Source organism: Neofelis nebulosa, chromosome 5, assembly GCF_028018385.1.
Source record: "Neofelis nebulosa isolate mNeoNeb1 chromosome 5, mNeoNeb1.pri, whole genome shotgun sequence".
NCBI classification, from domain to species: Eukaryota; Metazoa; Chordata; class Mammalia; order Carnivora; family Felidae; genus Neofelis; species Neofelis nebulosa.
This window is the reverse complement of record NC_080786.1, coordinates 105282525-105290966: the sequence shown is the minus strand read 5'-3', so window position 1 is coordinate 105290966 and position 8442 is coordinate 105282525. Positions and strand designations below refer to the sequence as shown.

Sequence of the window (8442 nt, the reverse complement as noted above, 5' to 3'; positions counted from 1 at the left end):
AAATTATGGAAATGTTGGAACTCATTTCCGTAAGTCAGTGCCTCCACATGAACAGCAGGGGGCAATAGCATACCAAGAATTGTGGAAACTGTCCTGGCCTCTGGGAAACACTGTTGAATTGCTGCACTGGGTCTGTGTACAACTCCACGATGATCTCAGCTCTCAGATGAAGTCTTTTGTTTTGTGTCCTATTTTACAATGCACTGTTCAGTTTTGTATATGAGTTGTGACTTATTCAGACAGCATTTCACTGTGACCATTTAGCTTAAAAAAAAGAAAGGTGAAAGAGAAGGAAAAGAGGAAATGAGTAAAGAGAAAATTAAAACGCGGCCAACTAAAACACATAGAAAAGGAAGAAGTAATATTGCGTATACTTAAAGTTTGTCCCTTCTCTGTTCCCATCCACTTGAATCCTGAACACTGTTTTTCTGGATTGCAGACCACTATAATTCCCCACTCCCCTCACCATACACACGCACCCATTTTATTCTACCACTTCTGCCATACAGTTTTGCTAAACCAACAAATTTCTTTATTAAAAGGAAAAAAAACTTTTTTAAGCCAAATACTTGACTTTTTAAAAGAATTCAAAAAACTCCTATGTCATGTTCTGGCCTTTAGTCAAGCTTCCCAGTATAGAATTTCAATGTCTTTATGCTTTTTGAACATTTTTAGTCAAGATACATTTCACTGATACACTTTAATAAAAATTCTTCCCCTTTAAACTCACACCTTCAGATAAATAGTGAAAAGCTGTGGTTGTGAAGCTATATCCGGTGTGTTCGGGGGTAGAATGTAAAGTAGGAACTAAAATATTACAAATGTTAAAGTTATATTCAAGGATCATTCCCTTTGCACTGGGAAGGTGTTCTGTAATCCAGTCCTCAAAGTCAGCAGGGATAAAACTACTTTCATGCATAAATTGAGTTGTACCCCATAATATAATACCCATAAGCCTGGCTTCCTCTTCTACCTAGGCTGGAATACCCAGAGTTATTAATGTATTCCCATAGAGTTATTGAGTTATGACTGTGTAGTGGCAGCAGTAATATTATTTTAACATCCAGCACCAAAATCCCCCTTGAAGGGGTAGTCTTGTTACCTCCCTCACTGACAGGGCCCTATCTGATCCTCTTTGACTTGGTCCCCTCTGGCCTATCACCTAGGCCAGAGGTGCTCCTGCATACTTCACTCTAGCCTCACCAGCCTCCTTGCTGTTCTCGGAAAACATACCAGGTAGTCCTGTGCCTGGGGGGCCTTTGCTGCAGCTATTCTCTCTCAACAGGGTAAGTCTTATTTTATTTATCCAAATGACTCATTCTTTCACCTACTTCAAGTTTGTACAAAAGCCACCTTCTCAGTGGAGACTTCCCTGACCACCTATTTAAAATGGAATATTGCCTTCACCCTTCCTCCTTTATTTTCCTCAACAGCACTTATCATCAAATATGCTATATGTTACATATATAAATAAAATATGAGATGAGATATCTGAGACCAAACAACAGCGAGCAGAAGGCTTAACCCTGCTATTAAAAGGACAAAAAAGGTTGGTTGATTCCAAAGCAAAACTCAACTCTATGCTGCATGTAAAAGACAAAGACATGCTTAAAACAACATAATTTAGAAATGCTCATGAAGAAAGTATGGGCAAAGGTAAACCAAGAAAATGCAAAGAAAAAGAAAAAAATTTGTGATATGAGATTCATCTAACTAGAGTTCCGACAAAACACTGACTGAGACAAAGAGCACCTGATAATACTAAAGGCTACAATTCACAGTGAAAATAAAATATTTATGAAAAATATGCAGCAAATAATACAGTAGCTTATTTCTTATAACAGAAACTACAAGAGATTCAAAGAGAACAGAAATACATAAATAACAGCAAACTTTAGTATACTTCTGTTAATCCAAAACAAAAAAATTATACAAAAAAATTATTGACAAGAATTTACTCTAATTTATGTATAGACACATGTATGCCTAAAATAATTACATAGAGAAAAATACAAATAACATTCTGCAACAGTATGATAAAAGTAAAAATCCATCACCATCGAAACATTAAGAAAACCTTCTCACCTTAAAATTTAATTTTTTCTATTAAACATACCTTGGCTTAAAGGGAAATAACAATTGATAGTGAGAATTTCCAGGAAAAAAAAAATAATGAAAACATGACATCAGGGTCTACAACATAATGTTAAATAGTATTCATAATAAAATTCATAGATTTAAATATTTGTATCAATAAAAATGAGCCAAATCAGTGAGTGAGATATCACATGCAAAAAGAAATATTTAAGTCTTGTTTTGTTTATCTTTTTTCCATTTTAGATTTAATTTTCTTTTTAATTAAACAACCTAGATTAGAAAACAACCTGAAAAAACTAAACCTAGCTACATTAAACTGCATTTGGCAATTTTATAATTAGCTATAATATTGATACTGTTATTTTAAAACTATGTTATAAGAAAAAGTAAATAATTTTGTTAATATTAGTTACCATACATTTCAGTAGAAAAGTGATACAATATAAAATCAAATAAGTAAAAATATTCTATAATGTTTTATTAGAAATGGAATATCAGCACATACTTATGATTTATTTTTATCTTTCTTTGAAAAACGACATATTTCCTAGATCTTGCATGGTAAAGTCTGAAAAGTAATAACAAGCTGTTTAGCCATGAATATTTCTTAAGTGCATAGACTGTGGTCACCAAATATGATTTGCACTGAAAGTAATGAGGACTCCTTTGAGAAATGGCTGGTTTTGGTCTAAAGCAGTAAATGAGACTGTTCAAATATGAGACTGGGACTTTTACAGCATCAGAAAGCAAGGAAGCTATCAAGACATTTGCGGTTGTCAAATGAAGATAGGAGCCAAAGATGGGCAATTTGAGCTTTAAAATGAATAATCACTGCAATTATATGAAAGTGAAAATAGAGATTCCAATAGGATCAATGGAAAACTCCTAGAAGCAATAGGGAATTCAATATGGTAGCAAGATGTAAAATTACATATAAAAATCAATATCTTCATATATTTAAGCAATGAGCAGCTATAGTGAAAAATAGAAGAGCTGACCCCACATACATTAACAACAAAAAAGAAAAATACTGTAGGAATACAAGAAATGGGAAAAACTTCTGTGAGAAAAACTTCAAAGCCTTCCTAAAAGACACAAAGCTGGGATGCAAATAAAAGAAAAAGTAAACCTCATTCTTCAATGGAATAATACAAAATCACAAACTGATAGCAATTTTTAAAAGTATTTTTATGGATCTACATTCAACAGTTCATATGGAAAAAATAAATATGTGACAACATTCAAAAAAAGAGGGGGAAAAAAACCAGTAATGAGACAGGCCTAGCCCTACCAGATACTGTTATATATTATACATTTCCTGTAACTAAAACGGTATATTAACACAAGTAGACAATTAGATAAATGGGAAAAAAACGGAAAATATAGACCCAAGTACAAAGTGGAAATTTATGTATGTGATAAAAGTGGTACCTCAAATCACTGGGAGAAAAGTATACTTTTTAAAATTGAATGTTGGGGCACCTGGTGGCTCAGTTAAGTAACCGACTTCAGCTCAGGTCATGGTCTCACATAGGTTTAAGCCCAACATCAGGCTCTCTGCTGTCAGCATGGAGCCTGCTTTGGATACTCTCTCTCTGTCCCCCTCTCTCTGCCCCTTCTCTGCTTGCTCTCTCTCAAAATAAAATAAAATAAAATAAAATAAAATAAAACAAAATAAAATGTTAAAAAAGCTAAATGGACCTTTGAAAACATAAAATTGGATATAATTGGATATAATATCACCTAGGTGGAATTGCAGAAAAAAAAGTTTTTTTTTTTAATTTTTTCAACGTGACTCTTACAATGAAGAGCCAATCTGAGTACCCAAATTGAAGGCTATTCTGGAAAACCACTGGCCTGAACTTTGCAAACATGTCAATGCCAAAAGAAATAAACAAAAAAGGCTGGGGAAGTGTCCTAAATTGAAGAGAACTGAAAAGACTTAATAACTAAATGTGATGTGTAATCCTTGTTAAATCCTGGATTTATATTTTACAAACACCAATAGAGTAAGCAAGGTTTGGGGGTTTGGGGACCATTGAGGAAATTCAAATCTGAAATATATATATATATATATATATATATATATATATATATATATTCGATTATAATAATGTAACAACCTTTAGCGGATTCCGACTCTATGTCTTTAGAGCTCAAGATACGTTGTCTAAAGACATTGTATTGTAATCCTATGGGACAGTAGTCCTCGGTAGGGGTGATTTTGCCTGGCACTCCCTACACACATTTGGCAGCATCTAGAAACGTTTTTAGTTGTCACAGCTGGGGGCAAGGGAGGGCTGCTACTGGCATCTAGTGCTATTGGCCAAGGATGCTACTAAACACCCTACAATGAACAAGACAGCTCATCTCCCCACACCCCCAACAAAAAATCATCTTGCCTAAAATGTCAGTAGTGCCCTGGTTGAGAAACCTAGGTGCGAGAGAATCCCTTGGTCCTAGACGCTAGATAGATATTAGGCTGAAATAAATGAAACTGTCCTTTGAGCAGGTGAAACTACCGGTAACATTTAAGGGTGAAGCGTTATGATGTTCATAACTAATTCTCAAACTGTTGATTTGAAATCACGGTACGTGTCCTTCCGCCTCGGCTTCCCTCCTCCCTCCGGGACCGGGAAAGGACGCCCCCCACACACACCCCCCACCCCGACTGGCGGAGCCTGCGCGTTGAGAGGAGCCTGCCAGCGGCCACTGCGCAGGCGCTGGGCAGCTCGCCGGACTCCCCCAGCGCTTCTCCAAAAGTTCCAGTCCAGCGGGTGGACCACCGTGCAGCGCAGCTGCACACAACAGAGAAGGCAAAAGAAAACTCCCGGGGGGCTCCGTTGGCTTCTCTGGGAGCGACAAAGATGCTTTCCCTCTAGAAGCCCGGAAGCTTTCTCCTTTGCAATCCAATGAGGGTGAAGTGAACGCCGCTCTTCCTTGTGAAGCGCCCTGCCAGGAAGAGCCAGTTGTGTGTGGACCCGCTGTACCTGGCCGTCCCCTTCCAGGCTGGATTCCGCAGAGGTGAGTTTTTATACTCTCTTTAGCGCATTCCCCACTTCCTGTGTTTGACGAGCCTGGGCAGTACTACATCTCGTGATACCACTGACTGAAAGTGCCCCGGGCAGGCGCATTCCACACCCAGCTCCTCACCAGCAAGCGCTAATCTAGGTGACGTTTTAAATACCTTACAGTTCTTTAGCTTACAGTCCCTTAATCAAGGACTTGGCACACTTTTCTTGTAAACAGCCAGATAGCAAATATTTTAGGATTTGCAGGCCAGGAACGATCTCTCGCATATATGTCTCTGTTTCAACAACCTCTTAAAAATGTAAAAAAAAAAAAAAAAAAAAAAAAAAATCTTAGCTGCCGGTCTTAAAAACATGCACATTATAATAATTAGATTGATCGTTCACTTTACCCAGCACGACGCTAGAGCTGCTTTCTGGCCTACACCCTGTCCCAGGTCCTACCACAGTTGTGCAGTAAGGACTTGGGTTCCACGAGGGCTAGAACCCACCACGTTTACTGGACATCACCTATCCAGATTAGTTTTCAAAGTGTTGGGGTCCCTGCACTTGCACCTCTGCTCCTTCTCCCTGCTAGATGGCCCCTGGTGAGTTCCTGGCAGTCGGCAAGGCCACCAAGAAACCCCCAGACCAGCAGCCAAACCCTCCTTTATTCTAAAATGGCAATTGCTTCCTGTCTGGAAGCAGAAGCCAAAGTTCCTACATTGTTAATAAATTAGAATAAAGGTAATACGGGAGTTTGTCAGGCAACTGTATTTTTATAGCACTTTTTCTAGTGATAAATGTAATATATGTTCACTATGATAATTGGGAAAATACTGAAAAATATATAGAAGAAAATAAAAATTCTCCATAACCCAATATGCAAAAAAAAAAGAGAGAGAGAAGAAGAAAAAACCCTACTAAATATTTATGTATTCTTTTCGTCCTTTTTTTCAATATATACTAAAAGGACAACGTAATGAACAACTGGGATTTTGAAAATATTTCCTAAGAAACTTCTGTTAAAGTCCGAAATACAGAAAAGTGTACAAACTATAAATGTACAGTTCAGTAAATTTTCAAAGACTAATGCAAATATACCCTTGCAACCACCATCCAAATCAAGAAATAGACCATTCCTAGCACCTTCATCCCCCTGCCCAGTCAGGGGCAGCTTCCCCCCAGACAGAACTATTGCCTTATCCTCAAATACATAGATTAGTTTTGTCTGTTCCTGAATTTCAATGAAATGAATTAACCATTAAGTTTTCTATAATATTTGGTTCTTTCACTTTATATTATAATTAAGATTCCACCATGTTGTTGTTGCTTGTAACAGATCTCTTTTTTATTATTTTATGCTGTTGGGAATTCCATTATACAAATATAACACATTTTATGCATTATACTATTATTTTTTAAGTGACAGATTTATTGAGATATAATTATTATATCACACGATTCATCCATTTAAAGTATACAATAGGTTTTTTAGTACAGTCACAGATAGATACAATCATCATCACAATTTTGGAACATTTTGATCACCTCAAAACAACGCCATACTCCTTAGCTGTCACCCTTGTAACCATGTTCCTGTCCTCTCCAGCCCTACCTAACTACAACTCTACTTTATGTCTTTATAGGTTTGCCTTTTGTGGACATTTTCTAAAAATGGAATCATGTAATATGGAGTCTTTTGTGACTGGTCCCTTATACTGATACTGGATATTCATGTTATTTCCAGGTTTGGGGCTATTACAAATATTATTACTGGGAACATCATTATACGTATCTGTATGTTGTTTGTATCTATGGATAGATTTGTATCACATAGATACATATTTCTATGAGATATATACCAAAGAGTGGAATAGCCCAGAGAAAGGTTATGCTTATGGTTATTACAGTTGATAGTACCAAACTGTTTTTTAAATTTATACCCCCACCAGCGCTGTATAATGAGTTTTTATTGCTCCACACCCTCACCAACATTTGGTGGTTGTGTGATTTCAATTTATACTTCTCTGATGACTAATGAAAAAGAACATCTTTTCATGTGATTATTAGTCATTTGAATATCCTCTTTTAGTAAACCACCTATTGAGTCTTTTTTTCTGTTTTTTTTTTTTTGTCTTTTTCTGCTTGATTTATTTATTCTAATGTGAGTCCATTTTCATTTATAAGCACTGCTAAAAAAAAACACCTTTCCCTAGCCTGTGGCTTGCATTTTAATTATCTTACTGTTAAATTTTAAGGAATGTAACTTTGTAATTTTTATTAAAGTCTGATTTGTCAAACTTCCTTTATGGTTCATGCCTTTGTTGTCCTGCTTAAGAAATCATTCCCTACAAGGACTTTTCCCTATGTTACATCCAAAAACTTACTGTTTTTCTTTGAACATACAGATCTAAACATGTAGAATGGATTTTGTAGCATGGTATGAAGTAAGGATTAATTTTATTTATTATTTTTTATATAGCTACCCTACTGACCACAGTCCGAAAAACCCTCCTTTTCCCACTTGCAGCACTGCCTTTGTCATAAATCAATAGAAAGACAAATCAACACAGATGTTGGAATTAGTATACAGGGACTTTAAAATCACCATGACAGATGTATCTAAGAATCTTATTAGAGAAGATAAAATAGATGAAGAGGTAGGAAATCTCAAGAGAGATACAGATAATAGTTTTAAAGTTTTTTTTAATGTTTATTTATTTTTGAGAGAGACAGAGTGCAAGCAAGGGAGGGGCAGAGAGAGAGGGAGACACAGAATCTTAAGCAGGCTCCAGGCTCTAAGCTGTTAGCACAGAGGCCACCACAGGGCTGGAACCCACAAACCACAAGATCATGATCAAAGCTGAAGTCGGACACTTAACTGACTGAGCGACCCAGGCACCCCGAGATAATAGTTTTAAAAAATGGAAATTCTAGGATTGAAAAGTACAGTTATCTAAAATTATTTGATAGGTTTATCAGTGGGTTGGATACAACAATGAAAGGATCATTAAACTTCAAGACAGGTTACCAGAAATCATCCAAATTTAAGTAACCTGAGAAAAAAATGTTTTTAAATAAGCAAAGCATCAATGACTATGGAATAGTATCACGTGGTCTAACATACATGAAATTGAATTTCCAAAAAGCAAGAAAAGAGAGTATGGGGCAGAAAAATATTTGAAAAAATATTTCCAAATCTGTTCAAATATATTTTATCCACGATGTTTACTTGTTTTCAGTGGAGAGCTGATCACAATATCCTAGCTTGCTGAATGGAATTTAGAAGTTAACATAAATCTACATGAATGAGCCCCTGGCCTTTTGTTTTTCT

The 8442-nt window shown here is 36.3% G+C and overlaps 1 long non-coding RNA gene across 1 annotated transcript; it reads left to right on the top strand.

The window, feature by feature from the left end:
• Positions 1 to 4690: 4690 nt before the first annotated feature.
• On the top strand, positions 4691 to 7412 carry LOC131512604 (uncharacterized). The gene is made up of 2 exons (XR_009262208.1): positions 4691 to 5121; positions 6755 to 7412. It is a non-coding gene; the product is annotated as an uncharacterized LOC131512604 (long non-coding RNA).
• Positions 7413 to 8442: the final 1030 nt, after the last annotated feature.